At 42.5% G+C, this 21,319-nt stretch overlaps 1 protein-coding gene across 3 annotated transcripts in view; it reads right to left on the bottom strand.

Moving 5' to 3' along the window:
* Window positions 1-21,319, bottom strand: part of itprid2 (ITPR interacting domain containing 2) — a 285,322-nt gene that overhangs the window by 184,101 nt on the left and 79,902 nt on the right. For all 3 annotated transcript variants that reach the window (XM_039757742.1, XM_039757743.1, XM_039757747.1), the window contains exon 2: window positions 3,679-3,766. The gene's annotated coding sequence lies outside the window, so the exon portion shown is untranslated. The remainder of the gene's footprint in view (window positions 1-3,678; window positions 3,767-21,319) is intronic.

Genomic DNA, 21,319 nt, shown 5'->3' on the forward strand with positions numbered 1-21,319 from the left:
TGACACATAAGTTTTAGGTCTTTATTTGTAAACTAGACAAAGCAAACATAATATTAGATATATTACTGTTTCAGGAGAACAGCAGTGCTTTGATGTTTACCTAACCAACCCCACCAGTCTTTATGACGGACTCAGGAAGAGCAATTTATGGTGAGGGAAATGGCGCATCAGGCCAGCTTGGCAAGGGTGGCCATGTTTGGAGTTAAGAGCCTATAGGCCATTAACTACAGGAAGGTCATATATGGACTAAACATAGCGATTTGAAGGGGATGAGGTGCAATTTTATTGGTAAAAAGTTAAACAAATTCTATTGGTCTAAAGCAGGTGTCTCCAACAAGTCGCTCGCGAGCGATCGGTAGCTTGCCACCCCTTTCCAAGTCACTCGCCAAAGGGTTAATGAATCCTACATAAATTTGAAAACTTGGATTAGTCAAATTAGGGGTGGGCAATCTTTCCAAAAAACTCATATCCCGATCCTTTTAACACAAAAATTACGATCCACAATCTGAACTGCAATCTCTCTTTTCAACGTGGCGTACACTTAAGAGAATATCCGGACTGAAACTCATCAAAACCTAAGTAACACTTTTATTTTAAATATCAAACAAAGTTGAATTCAGTTGTTCTCTCGTTCACGAGCTAAGCGGAGTTAAGGCACACGCCCTGAAGCCGACGAGTGAGTGAGGAAGACCCTGCCCTCGGCCCGCTGCACGTCTCTCGGATTCACGCAAATAAATCAGTAAGGCAAGTGAACGCTGATACATAACGAAATGAGAGAAGATGCAAAATCAACCGGAACGATCAAGCAAATTAGAGAAAAAAAAACCCAATCTAAATCCGTTAAGTAGTTCTCTCGTGAAAAGTGGACAGACAGACAGAGGATTTTATTATATTATATATTAATAAACCTTCAAAATAATGTACAGTTAAAGTCTCAACAGCACTTCTGGAGCTTAGAACCATACAACTATAAGAATCTTCACCAAGCAGCTCTGAAAATGTCTGCTTTGTTTGGGTCTCCATACCTCAGTGAGTCTGACGTGAATGTCATGAAGTCAAAGTTCAGATCAAGACTGACAGATGAATATTGAAATGACTCCATAAGAGTGAACCGATGGGGCTCCACTCCACCATAGACCTCAGTGCCAGTCATCTAACTAAAAAAAAACACATGCAACTAGACCTGTGAATAAAGTGACACAGTGACAATTGACAAAATGACAAATGAAGAAGTCAGATCTGTGGATTTGGAATTGCATTGTTTTGTTGTGACAGCACTCAATAGTGTGAGAGACACTAGAAAATGCATACAGATGTACAAAGTGCACGTGCAGGTGAACTAAATATGTTTTATGATGTTTTAATGCAAAATGTGAATTGTGGACACCAACATTTTGTAACTGTTCAGAGCTTATTCATTTTGTTTGGGTTGAAATAAACTATGAGAATAAACGTTAGAAAACCTGAGGAGCTCTCTGCCATTTTCATTTCGTAAAAGTAGCTCTCAGGGGAGACCTCTGATCTAAAGTATGGATGTTTATGACTGGTTTTGGAGCGGAGGCCATTCTGTACTACAGCAACACACTGGTTTGTGTTTTGTAGTAAGAATGGTATAAAGATGGTCGCCTTGCCTTTAAGTCTCACCATCTGGCCATGAAGAGAAGATCATTATGAAGACAACTCCTACTCTACAGCCATGCTGAGACACTTTCATTACTCCATTTAAAGGCCATGTGGTAGAAAAACAAGCCAGACTGAAGACAAGCTGAGAGTGGCCAATGGACAAAACACAAGACATGCTGGTCCTTGAGCTATAAGGGAATGGTGGGCCAATATTCACATTGTAAGATTAGATTAGACAAGAGTCCCCGTGGACTGTGATGTTTGCTGATGACATTGTGATCTGTAGTGAGAGTAGGGAGCAAGATGAGGAGACCCAGGAGAGGTAGAGATCTGCTCTTGAATGAGGAGAGGAATGAAGGTTAGCAGGACCACCGGCACAGAATACATGTGCATAAATGAGAGGAGCAAACTCAGAGACTGAAGAAGGGCCATAACACTGAAGGAGCTACCTGCTAGGGTCGAGACTCTGGTGTGTGGGACAGTAAGGAGGACCTGAGAGAGTGACAAGGAGAGCATGGAGCTCGGAGCCGAGTGAGGTAGAGGGGGGCAAAGGTCATGGAGGGCTTTGAATGGGGAGAAGCAGAATCTTGAATGTAATCCTTGATGGAACTAGGAACTCCTGGGAACTACAGAGTAGGATGAGGAGACCCTGGAGTGGTGGAGATCTGCTCTAGAGAGGAGAGGAGTGAAGGTCAGTAGGACCACCAAGACAGAATACATGTGTGTGAATGAGAGGGAGGTCACTGGAATGGCGAGGATGCTGGGAGTAGAGCTGGCGAAGGTGGATGAGTTTAAATACTTGGGATCAACAGTACAGAGTAACAGAAGTGAAGAAGAGAGTGCAGGCAGGGTGAAGAAAGAGTGTCAGGAGTGATTTGTGTCAGACGGGTATCAGGCGGGAGATGATGGCACTGACCAGAAAGCAGTAGACAGAGCTAGAGGTGGCAGAGTTAAAGATGCTAAGACTGGAATTGGGTGTGACGAGGATGAACAGGATTAGAAAGGAGGACATTAGAGGGTCAGCTCAGGTGGGACAGTTGGAAGAAAAAGTCAGAGAGGCGAGATTGTGATGGTTTGGACATGTGCAGAGGAGAAATGCTGGGTATACTGAGAGAAGGGTACTAAGGATAGAGCTGCCAGGCAAGATGAGAAGAGGAAGGCCTTAGAGAAGGTTTATGGATGTGGTGAGAGAGGACATGCAGGTGATGGGGGTGATCTGCTGTGGCAACCCCTAACAAAGAAGAGGACGACTCTACCGCCTTAAATTTTTTGGACATTTTAATCAATAATGCACAATTAAAGGTGCGACTTCTGCCTGTTTCTTTACTCTAATTGTGTGAGTTTACAGATATAGAAGGGAAATGAGGAGGAAGTGCTAAAGGACCTGATGACAGAGTGCAAAGCGTATGGGATTTTAGATATTTACTAAAGCCTACACAATAAAGAGCATAAAAGGGGAAAAGAGACACACGATAGGACTTTACATGATAAAACAATAATGGAAGAACAAATTATTTTCAAAAACAGAAAAAAAAAATGTATTAGAAGGTATCGGAAGATAACCAGAGTCTAAAACAATTGATGGCTTCTTATCTGTGAGAAAATAAGAAGGTTAAAGCCTGTGGCACTGCAACTATAATTATTATGACTGCAATTTATAATAAATCATCCATCCATCCATCCATTATCCAACCCACTATATCCTAACACAGGGTCTACTGGAGTCAATCCCAGCCAAAACAGGGCACAACGCAGGTAACAAACCCTGGGCAGGGTGCCAGCCAACCGCAGCATAATAAATCAATCATTAAACTGTTAAATATATTTGCATATTTGGTAGCATTTTTCTTAATGATTAAGTCCCGTTTGAACAAAATGTGTTTCATTTCACCATAACATCTGTAACTGTATTGCTCAAGTTTAGACATGTTGCATCTTTCCGATAAAAGAAAATAAAGGTAAAGGTTATTATAATGCTGAAGAAAAACATTAACAGATGGGGCACTTCGGTGACACATTAGGAAAGCTATGCAGCCGAAATGGAGCGTCTCTTACCTGCTTTCCTTTTCAAGGTGGAAATAACCAGTTAACTTTTTTGCAGATGCCCCTGGACACAGCCCTTCACTCCGTTGTATTGCTTCACCTGATAGAAAAAAAGAAAAAAAAAAAATGCAACACAATTAGTCAAATGGACTCTGATCAAAAAACTTTGTAAAGATAATTTTAAAGAAAGCCATTTTAAGGCTTCCTTCTGGGAGTTGTAAACCTCACACCTTCGCTATTTGGGAAAAAATCCTCTCAAAATGTAACTCTTTGGCCCCGCCTACTCATGCAAATAAAGACCAACTACCCAAATCAGAGGAGTGACTGTAATGAAGGTTAGCAGCTTGGGGTAAGAAAGGCGAGTTTGGGTGACAATTTGATTGTTTAAAATGGACATTTTGTAGGACTGGCTGGGATTTCACAGATCAGCTTTGGCAAACCTGACCACAGTCACCTAACAGAAGTCTAGTCCCCTCATCCAATCCATCCATAGTCCCCAGGTTACGTACGAGATAAGGACTGTAGGTTTGTACTCAAGTTGAATTTGTACGCAAGTCGGAACAGGTACATTATTTTAATAAATGCTATTGTTGACTGACTGTAACCAAGTGCTCTGCCAATGAATGATGGAGTGTCACCTCTCTGACCTTATTATTTCTACTTTATTTTCAGTGGTGGTGGGTTTTCTCTTCTTTACTGTATCACCAGCACTTGCATCAGATTTGTGTTTCAGAGACATTCTTGAAGGTGAAGACCAAAAGGTTAAGATGAGCTCTTCGGCACAGCACTGCACACGCTATCACAGCAGGAAGGCACCCATCATCAACACGTCTGGTGTACTGACATGAGACAACTTCCTGCTATGTGCATAACAGTACAAGCAGACTTGCTATTGAAATGGCTGGGGGCGGCAAGGGGTAGTCACCACCAGCCCACCACACAGTCACCTCCATGACAGTATGCTGCCTGCAGCGTCCGCCCACCAAGAACGAACACTATGCAGCCAAAGGCGGGTAGTGAATCGCCCCCATTCAATAGGCAGCCATCCGATGCACACTACAATGCTACCCCCTGCCGCCCCATTCAGCCACAACCGGGTAACTGCTTGCAGCATTACCAACAGCCGACCGAGAACAAACAGGGCAGCTATGTATGGTGGGCATTGAAACTGCTTATCACCAGGAGCCGCCCGAGGGACACTACACTGCACGAGCAGCGAAATCGCCCCCCTCCAGCCACCACTTGCAGCGTCCCCAGGCCTAAGATGACAGAGCGGCAGTTACTGAAGCTGAAGTTTTCTGTCCACCCTGGCCATCGGACCTTACTTATTCTATGTTAATTAATGTTGACTTATGTTTATTTTTTATTGCGTCTTCTATTTTTCTATTCATTTAGTAAAGCACTTTGAGCTACATTTTTTTTGTATGAAAATGTGCTATATAAATAAATGTTGATTGATTGATTGAAGCGCATGCGTCTCAGCTGCGGCCCATTTGTAAGTCGTAGGTTGGATGTCCGTAACCTGAGGACTACCTGTGTGTGTATATATATATATATATATATATAGATATATATATATATATATATAAAAACACAGGGGGTTGTGTGGCAGATTGGGGCACCCACCGTCATTCAAACATCACAGAGAGCCACACAGGACGTGGATCAGGTGGTAAAGACAAAAAGAAAAATACACAACCTGCATCCATGTACTTTCTGCAGCCCTACATAGGACTCAATACAACTTTATTAGAAAATAAAGTAGAACTTTGTGTGTCCTCAGGACGAAATGCGGCTAGAGGTCTTCTAGCCTCGGAACCCGTGCAGATTCCCCCAAACCCGTTTTCTGTCCTCCCTGGCTGTTGAACCTTACCTTTTATTTCTATGTTAATTACTGTTTCCTAATTCTATTTACTTATTTTGTCTTTTTTCCTCTTTCTTCATCATGTAAAGCATTTTGAGCTCATCATTTGCCGCACACACACACAGAAATGACTATTAAAGAAGAAAAACTTCAGCCTTGGCAGTCCCAGTGAAGCACTATAAAAGACTTATTGCAGTTGGGATATAAAAGGACACCCGTCGTGTTTCTTGAGCCACTTCTACTGAATTCAATGGCTGAAAGTCTTCAGTGTTAGAGAGAGGATGTGCAGCGTTGTTCATAAAGGCACTCAGTTTTGGTTTAAATGTTCTTTATTCCAACAATGCATGCAGGAAAGATTTTTATTAATACAGTCATATGAAAAAGTTTGTGAACCCCTCTCAGCCTGCACAATAATTGATGTTCCTAGGAAATGAAAGACATACCACTGTTGTCTTTGTTGCTGAAAGGAGAGTCAAAGTACTGTGGTGTTTTGTGAACAAAGATTTTTAATGACGCAGTATTTAGTCGTATGAAATTAAATCAAATGTGAAAAACTGGCTGTGCACAAATGTTGGTCCCCTTGTCATTGTGCTGATTTGAATGCCTGTCACTGCTCAATGCTGATTACTTGATGAGCTTGTGAAGCCTTGAACTTCATAGATAGGAGTGTCCAGTCATGAGTGGTCAAAGGTATTTAAGGTGGTCAATTGCAAGTTGTGCTTCCTTCCCTTTGACTCTCCTCTGAAGAGTGACAGACAGCATGGGATTCTCAAAGCAACTCTGAAAAGATCGGAAAAACAAAGATTGTTGAGTCTCCTGGTTTAGGGGAAGGCTACAAAAAGCCATCTCAGAGGTTTAAACTGTCAACTGTAAGGAATGGAATCAGGAAATGGAAGGCCACAGGCACAGTTGATGTTAAACCAACCCAGCAGGTCTGGCAGGCCAAGAAAAATACAGGAAAGGCATATGAAGAGGCAGGATTGTGAGAATGGTGAACGACAACCCACAGATCACCTCCAAAGACCTGCAAGAACATCTCACTGCAGATGGTGTATCTGGACATCGTTCTACAATTCAGAACATCTGTATGGCAGGGTGATGAGAAAGACTCTGTCACAAACAGAGTCGCTTGTTGTATCAAATGCTCATTTAGACAAACCAGATTCATTTTGGAACAAAGTGCTTTGGACTGATGAGACAAAAGTCGAGTTATCAGGTCAGAACAAAAAGCGCTTTGCATGGCAGAAGAAGAACACCGCATTCCAAGAAAAACACCTGCTACCTCCTGTCAAATTTGGTGGAGGGTCCATCATGCTGTGGGGCTGTGTGGCCAGTTCAGGGACTGGGGCCCTTGTTAAAGTCGAGGATCGCATGAATTCAACCCAATATCAACAAATTCTTCAGGATAATGTTCAAGCATCAGTCACAAAGTTGAAGTTACTTAAGCAGGGGTTGGATATTCCAACAAGACAATGACCCAAAACACAGTTCAAAATCTACAAAGGCATTCATGCAGAGGGAGAAGTACAATGTTCTGGAATGGCCGTCACAGTCCCCTGACTTGAATATCATCGAAAATCTATGGGATGATTTGAAGCAGGCTGTCCATCAAATTGAACTGAACTGGAGAGATTTTGTATGAAGAATGGACAGAAATACCTCCATCAGAATCCAGACACTCATCACAGGCTATAGGAGGACAGCGTCTGGAGGATCAAAGGAGCAAAAGGAGGCTCAGCTAAGTACTGATGTCATATCTCTGTTGTGGTGCCCACATTTGTGCCCCTGTCTAATTTTGTTATGATGCATATTGCATATTTTCAGTTAATCCAATAAACTTAACGTCACTGCTGAAATCCTACTGTGTCCATAAGGCATGTCAGATATTAAAAGGAAGTTGCTACTTTGACAGCTCAGCCAATGAGAAACAAAAATCCAAAGAATTAAGAGGACTTCCCAGACTTTTTCATATGACTAAGTGCTCAGCACACGGGCTTTCCCTACAAAATGCCTTAAGATATCACAGGCCATTATTTCACTTCATTCTACAGATTATATCTGCTCAAAATATTTACATTTCCCCCTCTCCAATTACTGCAGCTGGGAAACAGATGTTTCTGTTTATAACCAAAAAAAAAAAAAAATTCTATAAAGCAAAGTCTAAATCGGGTGGTTTTGCTCAAAATCCGTAGGCTTCCAGCATGTCACAGTGCTGATAACTTGTATCTTTCAGACAGAGTGGCTCAGTTTTGATGTCTGTCTGTCTGTCATGATGGACTACAAGGCAGCCCCTTGTTCAAGGATGTCTAAAACCTACCCAGGCATTAAGTGACCCCATCACAGCATGGAGGGTTGTACTCAGGGCTGTGGAGTCGGAGTCGAGGAGACTGAGACAATGTTGGTACATTTTTGCCGACCCTGACTCCAGGTACCAAACTCCGAGGTCCTAATAAATTTAAATTGTAATGAAAATAAAAATACAGCAAGTTCAAATGTCCCATTTCACAAACAATAGTCCTAATGAAGTACTCATCTGATGTAAGAATAAAGCCGAGTGCAGAGTTGTGTTACTTCTAGTGTGAAGTTCCACTGAGCGATTATACAACCCGACATTCACATATTGTAATCTGGAGTGTGTGTTTTCATTTGATTTCAGATCTAATGTGTTTAACAAGTTCATTTGAGTGTAAACAAGTGTAATGATGGAGGTGGCGGTGTGTGCTGTGGCCTGATGTGTGTGTGTGTGTGTGTTTTCAGGGGTTCTTGTCTTTTGTTTAAACTGGCCAATACAGTAGAGAGTCAGCTTCCTAGCTTCCAGTAGTTTTGTGGTTAAATGACGTCTTCTATGTCGCCTTCCTTCAATCAACATGGAAAATACATTAGCACATTAAATACAGAGGAGTCGGACTGTTGAAGGATTTATCTACGGACTCCACAGCCCTGGATGTACTGCAGCGTTACACCGAGTACCAATACTGAAAGTACGAAAGAACCCAATCTTTAAAACTGTACACTGCCAGTATTTCAGCCATTTTGGTACTGGACGTAAACAGTAAAAGACCCTGTGTGCTCAGATCTTCATTTTTCTACTCCATAACACGCTATAAACTCTACAGGGGGTCAAAACCCATTCACTCCCGACTCGCAGCAGTAGACAATTTAAAAGGAAACGAAAAGCACACAGGGTGGCATGGTGGCGCAGTGGGTAGTGCTGCTACCTCGCAGTAAGGAGACCCAGGTTTGCTTCCCGGTTCCTCCATGTGTGGAGTTTGCATGTTCTCCCCATGTCTGAGTGGGTTTCCTCCCACAGTCCAAAAGACATGCAGGTTACATGCATTGGTGATCCTAAATTGTCCCTGGGGGTGTGTGTGTGTGTGTGTGTGTCCGGCGGTGGGCTGGCACCCTGCCATGGGATTTGTTTCTGCCTTGCACCCTGTGCTGGCTGGGATTGGCTCCAGCAAACCCAATCCACCCGGGCCCCAGTAGTTAGGATATGGCAGGTTGGTGAATGACTGACTGACCATAAGCATGTAGAGGAGGAATTACTCAACACCGAGAACCATGGCAAGAATGGCCTAAGCTAGGGAGATGACCAGAAGAGCTTCAGGGGGTCCTCCACTGCGATGGGAGACCCTGTCAGAAAGATGAACACCCTTGGGAGATAGACAGGAGGAAAATAAATAAATAAATAAATAAATAAAAAATCTGGCAGCCTGCTTGGAGTTTGACAGACAACAACAAAACGCAGCGACGACATTTTAAGATGTGTACCTCTCTGTCCTTCTGTTCTAAAAACCGACTTATCCAGAGGAGAGCTGCAGGGAAACTGGGCACAAGGCAAAGAAATCAAGCCATGGCCAGGACATCAGCCTATCACAAGGTCAAACACACACACACACACACAGGCCAACTTAGCGACACAAATTCACCAAACTTGCATGTCTTTGGACTATGGGAGGAAACCAATGCGGACACAGGGAGAACCCGGGACTCCAGTCTTCATATTTGTAATATACATTAATCCAAATACAGTCATGTCATCTTCTGGAATATCGTCATAACTCTCCACATTCAAACCCTGAATTTCTTGCTACGCTTTTAGGATCCTCCAGGATCGATGTGCGCTCTTCGATATTTGACGAACGGTTCGATGTGGTAAAGCAAAATGCTGACATACAAATACATGCATGTTACTTTTATATTAAAGTGTCACATATCCTCAAAAGTAATGACACGATACATTTTAAAAGTCTCACCTACCATCTTCTGCGCCATCTTTTTTTTTTTGCACCTTCACTATACCATTAGAATGTATGGTGTCGTATTTGAGCCACAATGGGATAAAGAAAAAGAAAAAAAAAATTTAAAAAGGACATGGTGAAAATGTATATTTTGTGATTAAAGTGGAAATTTCAGCTTTAAACTCGAAATGTCGTCTTTAACACTGTAGTTTACTTTATAATTAAAGCACACCATCGTAAACGTCATCTTAAAACCGACCCAGTTGTTAATCGCTACGCTTCTGGGGCTTCCTCCTGAACTGACAGCAGCGGCAGACAGTGATCGCCACACAGAACACGTTACGTTTATGACCAGCAGCAGCATACTGACAACAAACACTATTAAATTAAAGAGTGATAACAATGCAGTATAACAGACAATAACTTTGTATAACGTTAGCGTTTACCCCCCGAGACACATAGTGTGGGGTCTCCTCAGTCTGTCAGTGGAGCAGGACGGTGACAGCAGTCTGTCGCTGAAGCTGCTCCTCTGTCTGGAGATGATCCTGTTCAGTGGATTCTCCATGATTGACAGGAGTCTGCTCAGCGCCCGTCGCTCTGCCACGGATGTCAAACTGTCCAGCTCCGTGCCTACAATAGAGACTGCCTTCCTCACCAGTTTCTCCTGGCGTGAGGCGTCCTCCTTCTTTATGCTGCATCCCCAGCTCACCACCGTGTAAAAGAGGACGCTCGCCACAACCGTCTGGTAGAACATCTGCAGCATCTTATTGCAGATGTTGAAGGATGCCAGCCTTCTAAAGAAGTATAGTCGGCTCTGTGTTCTTTTCAGAAAACTGAGTTTTTTGGAAAGAATATTCAGCCCTCAAAGAGTTAAAAGGATAAGCGGTGAGGCAATAATTGAGAAAAAAAGGCTAAAAATAAAGAGACAAAGCCACCCTTCTTATCTAAAGCTCTAAATGAATGCTGAGCATGAAAATATTCAAACTTGTGAAATCTCAAACTCTGAGCAGACCTTTGTGACAGACCAGGCCATGAAGTCACCTTGTCACAGTCACAGACACTCCCGTGGCCCAGACCCATCATACCAAACACACCCATATAACCCCCATAGTTGTGTCACAAACTGTCATCATGAAAGGCTACAGCAGATGCGGGAGGATATGACGCACTTTATAGAGGGACACTGAGAGCAGGCAGAGTTATAAAGGAGCTCGACAGAGCAAACATCTAAAACCAAACAAAATACACCAATCAATTAACAACACTGACGTGAAATGTTTTTGGCCCCCTTCAGCTCTTCTCCCGACGTCCTTCACCGAGGTATTAACATGGGCGACACAGATGGAGGAGACTTAGAAGGCAGGCAGCAAAACGAACAGGAGCACAGATGACAAAATACAAACCGGCCTTTTAAAATGACCCCGTGTTTTATAAAGTTCTACGCTCATCACCATTCAAAAGGTTTTCAAGTTTATTATAAAAGACTGTAAATGGGAGGTTATACTCTACAACCATTTGAAAGATTGGTTGATTTTAAATTCAAAGCAAGCGTAACGTTACAATGAGAGCACAAAAGTACAACATCGATATGTGGGGGGGGGTACACTGGCGCATATTCCCCATTTGTAGACTTCTCATCAGCAGCACCTTCTTGAGGAGGGAGAGATCAAAGATTTTAACATTTTGGTTGGGGTGGCCGACAGTGTCCTGTCTATTACAAAGTCCAAGAGTGGTCTGACAGGAGGTCCTCGGTCCTCATCCACAGGATCCCCTCCCTTCAGGGGCTGTGCGCTATGTACATTCTCTACACCAGTGGTCTCCAACTCCGTGGCTGCAGGCTTTCACTCTAACCTTCATCTTCATTATTGAGCAGATTTTTTTTTTTAGTTTTTCTTACTGTTCATAGACTCATTTAAGACTCAGGCCTCCGATTCACTTTCGTTTATCCTGAAATGGCTGCCAAACCGAAAAGTGACGGAGGTTGAGCCAACAGATGGCAAGCTAAGTCGGGGCCTCAGACTCCAACCAGTTTCTTAATTGGAAGGCGATTCTTGTTAATTAAAAACTCGTTATTTTACTCCGTGGCTTGTTGCTGCTTACATTCTGCCACAGCAGACATTTCCAAAATGGCCGATTCTCTTTTTACTTTCTCGTATACGGAGTGCAGGGAACGTATTGTAATCGTCCAAAGATTCAACCTTAATTTTGATGAATCTCAATGGTTTTAGATCTCCCTGTGTCCGAAAATAATTTTTGGGTTCAGGTCTGTGATAGATATAGATAGATACTAGCTGATTACCCAGCGGCTTCGCTCAATGAGTGCAAGGGAAAAAAACTAAAATGTAGTATATAAATTATTAAACAGTAAAACATTAACATGTAAGAAGTAAAGATACATTGAGCAGTACTGGAGTGCTTTCGGGTAAAGTACATTTTAAAGGTGCTATAACACAACAGATTTCGTAGTACTAACAGCAGCTTAAATGTATTTGGATCATCTCTCGGTGGCAGATCTCTTGTGAAAGGCGCTACACGACCTCTGTGGTATAGAAATAACATTTTCTATGCGATCCTGCAAATTTCTGCCCGACAACCTTGCACTACGTGCCTGTGATTTAAGAGAAAAATTATTCTGAGAAATGTGGACGCTGCCCTTCCGTGCTTAACGGGCAGAAGGTCCAAACCATTCCCAAGTCCAAAACTTAACATGAAGAGGTCGGTACATCTTCTTAGATGTAAACCCTCCATCTTCTTAAAAGAATTCATCACAAAAGCAACCTTGAATGTTGCAGTGTTTTAGTGACCTGAACTCACCTTAAAGGACAGTAAAGTAGTTGTGCAGCGCAATTTACAAAGAGTTTTGCTTCAATGGCGGCAATTACACTCATTCGTAAAGATTTCCACTCTCCCAGGAGTCGAAAGGGCACTCGAAGTGTCACAAACAGCGCGAGAAGAGAGGACATCGCCCAAAACTACGAAACTCTCGACCCGGCGGAGCAGCCCGACATTCCTTGCCTCTGAGCATCCACTTTGTTCTCACAACCCCTTGCCACTGAAGGCAGTGTTGCCTTCATATTCTTTACAACTCGCCACAGTTAAAAAGTAGAAATACGCAAAGCTGTTTTCTTCATCTCTTCTACTATCAAGTACTGGCAATTTAAAAAAAAAAAAAAGTTATCATGTGTTAGTTTCCGCAACAGTCACGTGGACAAATAAATAAAACTTCTGTCAGAGCGTGCCTGGTGGCGAACAGCTCAGCTCTGGAGTCCAGACAGGAAGGCTGGGAGAGGGTGATGTGGGGTGCACTTCTATGGGATAGATCGGCGTGTTTGTGTTAACTTCTTTTCAAGATCAGTCAAGTAACTCTCACAAATAATAACAATTCGTAAAGACAATATAAAAATGGTGTCCACAAACGAAGTGATTAGTTCCTGCATTATAAACACCACCATCCAACCTCTGCTCCTTAGAGACAAGCTGACTGAGATGGGAGTAGACACACACCTGGTGCCAGGGATCGTGGACTATCTTACAGACAGACCTCAATATGTGCGTCTTGGGAACTGCAGGTCTGACATTGTGGTCAGCAATACAGGGGCGCCGCAGGGGACTGGACTTTCTCCGGTCCTGTTCAATCTATATACATCAGACTTCCAATATGACTCGGAGTCCTGCCACGTGCAAAAGTTCGCTGATGACACTGCTATTGTGGGCTGCTTCAGGTGTGGGCAGGAGGAGGAGTACAGAAAGTTAATCAAAGACTTTGTTAAATGGTGCGACTCAAACCACTTACACCTTAACACCAGCAAGACCAAGGAGCTGGTGGTAGATTTTAGGAGGCCCAGGCCCCTCATGGACCCTGTGATCATCAGAGGTGACTGTGCAGAGGGTGCAGACCTATAAATACCTGGGAGTGCAGCTGGATGATAACTTGGACTGGACTGCCAATGTTGATGCTCTATGTAAGAAAGGCCAGAGCCAACTATACTTTCTGAGAAGGTTGGCATCCTTCAACATCTGCAGTAAGATGCTGCAGATGTTCTACCACACGGTTGTGGCGAATGCCCTCTTCTACAGGGTGGTGTGCTGGGGTGGCAGCATAAAGATGAAAAGACGCCTTGTTAAGAAGGCAGGCTCTATTGTAGGAGTAAAGTTGGACAGTTTAACATCTGTGGCAGAGCGACGGGCACTAAACTCCTGTCAATCATGAAGAATCCACTGCATCCACTGAACAGTGTCATCTCCAGACAGAGGAGCAGCTTCAGTGACAGACTGAGGAGATCGTTCCTCCCCCACACTATGCGACTCTTCAATTCCACCTGGGGGAGTAAATGCTAACATTACTCAAAGTTATTGTCTGCTTTTTTATTTGTATTTTTTTAATTTTTATTACTATTTCATTTAATATTGTTTCTTTGCATCAGTATACTGCTGCTGGATTATGTGAATTTCCCCTTGGGATTAATAAAGTATCTATCTATCATATGTTCTGTGGTCATATGTAATTTCCGTTTCAAATGCGAAAAGAATTTTTATATACAGTGAACCCTCGTTTATCACGGTTAATCTGTTCCAGACTCTACCGTGATAAATGAATTTTCGCGAAGTAGGATTCTTTATTTATAAATCGAATATTTGTGCAGTTAGAGTATAGAAAACCTGTTTACGACCTTCTAAATACGTTTTTTAACATTATTAGAGCCCTCTAGACACGAAATAACACCCTTTAGTCACCATTACACTCGTATTACCCAATATATTAGACAAAATAACAGAAAATAAGACGTTACAAATATTACTAGGCGCACTCGCCTTTTAAGGCGACCGACTTTTATCCTCAATTTTTGTGCGCTCCATGTGTACATCAGGCATGTAAGGGTAGAGAATGAGAACATTAAAGTGCCCATTCATAACATCTCCTGAAAACCTACGTTTTTTTTTTATCCCCTCAAGTGCCTGTCCAAAGTCGTACAATGTCAGCCCGAATCAGTACCGCTAAAGGTGGAGTTTCATGCACTAAATAAGCTATAGATGAGAATAAGCAAGCACCATCTCCCCTGATATGCCCTGAGGCATTTGTACTCCATCAACATTAATTATTTCCAGAGACATCATTTTGTCTATTTTTCCAGCGCATCGATGGGAGCACCAGAACTCCGCTCACATCGCGTCGCTTCGTACCTCAAGCCGCAAGTAGTAAGTCTGTAATAAGAGGAATACCGCTACGCTTTGCACTCGCGGGACGGAAGGACAATCCCGAACGATAAGATATTATTGGTCTGGACTTTCAGAGATCATTTGATAAGGTGCACGAGAGGGTGGGCATCAAATGTGACAATATAAAGAAGAGGATGATTTAGCTTCTGATTGATAACTGTGCTGCCTGCAACATGCTTCCACATTTAGATAATATTTGCGTTGAATTCCTCCCACCCAATTGCACAGCAGTGCCTCAGCCACTGGATTTGGGTATTATTCGCACTATGAAAGTGGCAGCATAAATTGTAGACAAAAGGAGATTAAAATTAACGCGAAAGGAGCTATTGAAATGATTGCAAATGCCTGGGCACAAGTTAAAGAAAGTACTATAGTGACAAATACAGAACCTCATTACAATGAATTTTTTAGGTCCCTGGCAATTCGTTGTAACAGAATTTTACCTGTAATAAATAAATACAGTAAATACAGTAAATAAATGATTTAGATAGGAATACAAGGAACAAGCAGTTTGCAGATGATACCAAGATAGGTGGATTAGCAGATAATTTGGAATCCATTATATCATCACAGAAGGACTTGGATAGCAGACAGGCTTGGGCAGATTTGTGGCAAATGAAATTTAATGTCAGTGAATGTAAAGAATTACAAATAGGATGTAAAAATGTGATGTTTGAACACACAATGGGTGGTCAGAAAATCGAGAGTCCACCTTATGAGAAGAATTTTGGAGTCATAGTGAACTCAGCTCTCGACTTCCAGGCAGTGTTCAGAAGCCATTATGAAGGCTAACAGAGTGTCAGGTTATATAGCGCCTTGATGTGTGGAGTACAAGTCACAGGAGGTTCTGCTCAGATTTATAACACTCTGGTGAGGCCTCATCTGGAGTCCTGTCTGCAGTTTTGATCTTTATAAAGACACAGCAGCACTAGAGAAGGTCCAGAGAAGAGCGACTCAACTGATTCAGGGCTACAGGGGATGTTATGAGGAAAGATTAAAAGAGCTGAGCCTTAAGGAGATGAAGAGGAGACCTGACAGACTGAAGTGTTTAAAATGATGAAGGGGATTAGTCCAGTGGATCAAGACAGTGACTTTAAAATGAGTTCATCAAGAAGGACCTAGGAGTCGCAGTGGACTCTAAGCTATCGACTTCCCGACAGTGTTCAGAAACCATTAAGAAGGCTAACAGAGTGTCAGGTTATATAGCGCCTTGATGTGTGGAGTACAAGTCACAGGAGGTTCTGCTCAACCTTTATAACACTCTGGTGAGCCTCATCTGGAGTCCTGGGTACAGTTTGGGTCTCTATAAAGACACAGCAGCACAAGAGAAGGTCCATAGAAGAGCAACGAGCTGATTCAGGACTACAGGAGTTGAGTTAGGAGGAAAGATTAAAAGAGCTGAGCCTTAAGGAGATGAAGAGGAGACCTGACTGACTGAAGTGTTTAAAATGATGAAGGGGATTAGTCCAGTGGATCGAGACGGCGACTTTAAAATGAGTTAAATCGATACACGGACACGTCCAGCTCCAGAGGGCACGTTACCTCAGACTGGGACGATGGATCAATGGCTAAGCATACAGCCAGGACAACGCTGGAGTGGTTTTGGGACAAGTCCTTGGGCGCGGACATCCTTGACTGATCCAGCCAAAGCCCATAGAACATGCGTGGAGAGACGTGAAGATGGCTGTTTACAGAGACTTCCCCCATCCAATCTGGAGGGGCTTGAGAGGATCGGTCAGGGGAGAAAAAAAAAAAAAATGGCATCAACTTCCCAAATTCAGAGCTGCGAAGCTTGTCGATACTCGCCATGAAGATTCAAAACAGGGGTTGCTTACCAAAAGGGGCTTCGGCAAAGTGTGGAATTAAGGATCTGAAAGCTTGCATAAAAGGAAAGAGTTTAGTTTCAGATTTTCAATAAAATTTGCAAACCTCTCCGAAAACACTTTGTCACGTGACTGGATATGGAGTGTGAATAAAATGGACTAGGATGGTATCCACTTCAAACTAAATCTACAACACAAAGTGTGCTGAAGGTAAGGGGGTCTGAACGTATTCGGAATCCACTGTATAAATAGAGAGAGAGACCCATCTGGCAAAAAGTCACATTTTTAAGAAGGCCACACTTACACCCCAACACCTCCTGTTCCATTTTAAATCAACACAACAGAAATGATTTTGAAGCTGTTAGGTGCCGGGTGGGTCTGTCGAGCACAATTCGACATCAGAACCTGAACTACCCCCCCACCCCAAGCCGCAGTGCACATAATGTACTTAACCACAAGTACAGCACAGGGCAGGAAAAGTGAGAAACAGGAAAGCAACAGCAGCACTTTGATCGTAAGCCAGCGATACCCAGATTTGTGTGTATAAAGACATCGCTGCCAAGCCCCCCCATTAAGAGGAGCATACTTTCAATGTGGTCCGCTTAGAAGAGCCAAGTTCAGATGGGTTTGCCAGCAACGGCAGCACATTATTCAGTTTGAACAAAATGTACAAAACCCAAAAGCAACACTGCCACACTATAAGGGCTATGTAACAAGAACACTGGTGGCAGCCTGGCACACCAAACGCCGACGCAACGACAAACTCTTCTTAAACTGCACTCTTGCTCTAAGCGGCCGTCTATTAACTCTTCCTTGGCATTTCCTGCACAAACCTGTCCTTGCAGCGAGGTAAGGAGTCGGTCAGCAAATACAGATACAAAAATGAATGACTGCTTGGTGTGTACGCATGCAAGATGGGGTCTGGGGTTGTGCCATCAGGACTTAAGTTCATATTACCCTTTAGTGATCTGTGGAAGAAAAATGTTAAGGTAACATCCATTTTTCCATTATCCAACCAGCTATATCCTAACTACAGGGTCACGGGGGTCTGCTGGCGCCAATCCCAGCCAACACAGGGCACAAGGCAGGAAACAAACCCCGGGCAGGGCGCCAACTCACTGCAGGGCACACACACACACACGGGACAATTTAGGATTGCCAATGCACCTAATCTGCATGTCTTTCGACTGTGGGAGGAAACCCACGCAGACACGGGGAGAACATGCAAACCCAAGTCACCTAAGTGAGGCAGCAGCGCTACCCACTGCGCCACCATGCCGCCTCAGGGTAACATATCGATCACCGCAACGAAACAAAGGGTTAATAAAATGTTGGAAACGAGATAAAAGGTCACGTGAACAACAAAATGTGCACTGAAATATAAGAATTGGTTTAAGGGGAAAAAAACAAAGGATCAAGTAAATAAAGAATGTACCAGAAGAAAGGCTGATGTAATACACAAAATGTACTGAAGGACGAGTAAGAAATCAGCAGATGTCCTGTAAACGACGAGAATAGACAATTGTTATACAGTATGCACAGAAATTTCAAGGATGCTGGCTCATCGCAAAAGGTATAAGAACCACCAGAATATAATACTTTTATTTTATATAAATCATTTGGGTGTAAACTAAAAGGACCAACCAGAGTAAAATGTATGCATTGATTGACACTGTATGTAAATCCAACAGTTTCTAAAATGAACCTCTATATTCTTTGTTTCTCTAATCATTCTGACCAGCCTGTAAAAAAAAAACGGACTGCTTTTGATGAACGCTCCCTCCCTCCACGGTATTTTGCCGAGGAGTACTTAAAAACATACAAATGTACAGCTTTTCTCCTGCCTGATTACTGAATTGTCCTGTTAGAGGAGGTTTCTTTCTTTAATACGATGTTAAAATTCGACAACAGTTTACAGCACAAGGCAACCAACAAGCACAGCTGCTGCAACAAGCCTCTAACCACCACTCCACCATGCTGCATGTGAGAAAGCACTTGTTGTCAAATTACTACTGTACACGTCCAGTCGTTTTAAACTATTACTTGGAACCGTGAGAAAACAAACATACAACCACCATAATTAAAACACAATTACATTATTTCATTAAAGAAAAGAAAAAAAAAATCACAAGCCAAATAGGAATCAGAATGAGAGGTCAACCATCACCAACACCCTTAATAGACTGAAATCACAAGGCACTTCACAAGTATAGATAAACTCATTGTGCGAGTCTCTCCAGCAGAGGGCGCTTGATCCCTGGGATTGCGTTCTTTAGAGAAATGCAAGTCTATACTTGAACCTGCGTATAAAATACCCTTCAGTAACCCTGGAGAAAAATAATCAGAAAAGGGACATATAAAAATATTATATATATATAATATATATATATACACACACACATATATATATATATATATACACATATGTGTATGTATGTATGTATGTATGTATGTATGTATATATATATATATATATATATATATATATATATATATATATATATATATATATACACACACATATATGTGTGTATATATGTAGATATGTAAATATATATATATATATATATATATATATATATATATATATATATATATATATATATATATAATATTTTATATATATAAACTGCTCAAAAAATTAAAGGAACACTTTGAAAACACATCAGATCTCAATGGGAAAAAGAAATCCTCCTGGATATCTATACTGATATAGACTGGGTAATGTGTTGGAACGAAAGGATGCCACATTGTTTGATGGAAATGAAAATGATCAACCTACAGAGCCCTCAATTCAAAGACGCCGCAAAAATCAGAGTGAAAAAATGATGTGGCAGGCTAGTCCATTTTGCCCAAATTTAATTGCAGCAACTCCAAATTGTATGCAGCACTTTGTATGGCCCCTGTGTTCTTGTATACATGCCTGACAACATCGGTGCATGCTTCTAATGAGATGACAGATGGTGTTGTGGGGATCTCCTCCCAGATCTGGACCAGGGCATCACTGAGCTCCTGGACAGTCTGAGGTGCAACCTGGTGGCATTGGATGGACCAAAACATAATGTCCCAGAGGTGTTCTATTGGATTTAGGTCAGGAAAGTGTGGTGGCCAGTCAATGGTATCAATTCCTTCATCCTCCAGGAACTGCCTGCATACTCTCACCACATGAGGCCAGGAATTGTCGTGCACCAGGAGCCACTGCACCAGCATAGGGTCTGACAATGGGTCCAAGGATTTCATCCTGATACCTAATGGCAGCCAAGGTGTCTTTGTCTAGCTTGTAGAAGTCTGTGTGTCCCTCCATGGATATGCCTCCCCAGACAATCATTAACCCACCACCAAACTGCTCATGCTGAATGATGTTACAGGCAGCATAATGTTCTCCATGGCTTCTCCAGACCCTTTCACTTCTGTCACGTGCTCAGGGTGAACCTGCTCTCATCTGTAAAAAGCACAGGGCACCAGTGATGCATCTGCCAATTCTGGTATTCTATGGCGAATGCCAATCGAGCTGCATGCTGCTGGGCAGTGAGCTCAGGGCCCATTAGAGGACATGGGGCCCTTGGGTCACCCTCATGAAGTCTTTCTGGTTGTTTGGTCAGAGACATTCACACCAGTGGCCTGCTGGAGGTCATTTTGTAGGGCTCTGGCAGTGCTCATCCTGTTCCTCCTTGCCCAAAGGAGCAGATACTGGTCCTGCTGATGGGTTATGGACCTTCTATGGCCCTCTCCAGCTCTCCTAGAGTAACTGCTTGTCTCCTAGAATCTCCTCCATGCCCTTGAGACTGTGCAGGGAGACACAGCAAACCTTCTGGCAATGACACATATTGATGTGCCATCCTGGAGAAGTTGGACTACCTGTGCCACCTCTGTAGGGTCCAAGTATCGCCTCATGCTACCAGTAGTGACACTGACTGTAGCCAAATGCAAAACTAGTGAAGAAACAGTCAGAAAAGATGAGGAGGGAAAAATGTCAGTGGCCTCCACCTGTTAAACCATTCCTGTTTTGGGGTCATCTCATTGTTGCCCCTCTAGTGCATCTGTTGTTAATTTCATTAACACCACAGCAGCTGAAACTGATTAACAACCCCTCTGCTACTTAACTGACCAGATTAATATCCCAGAAGTTTCATTGACTTTATGCTATACTCTGATTAAAAAGTGTTCCTTTAATTCTTTTGAGCAGTATATATATACACACACATATACACGTACATACATACACACACACACACACACACACACACACACATATATATATATATATATATATGAATATATATATGAATTATAAATTAGACATACACGCTCCCCAGTCCCTTTTATATCAACTTTGTCTTAGCTTTAAATCCAACCGGCCTGGGAAGTCTGCCGATAAATCCAGCGTACTAGCCAAAGTATCCCACAGACTCGTTAGATATACAGTACATATATATCTATATAGAGATATTTTATATACACACATTATTTATATATCTATCTATAATATATTTATATCTATATACTGT

The sequence above is a fragment of the Polypterus senegalus genome, chromosome 6 (genome assembly GCF_016835505.1).
Source record: "Polypterus senegalus isolate Bchr_013 chromosome 6, ASM1683550v1, whole genome shotgun sequence".
In the NCBI taxonomy this organism is placed as follows: domain Eukaryota; kingdom Metazoa; phylum Chordata; class Cladistia; order Polypteriformes; family Polypteridae; genus Polypterus; species Polypterus senegalus.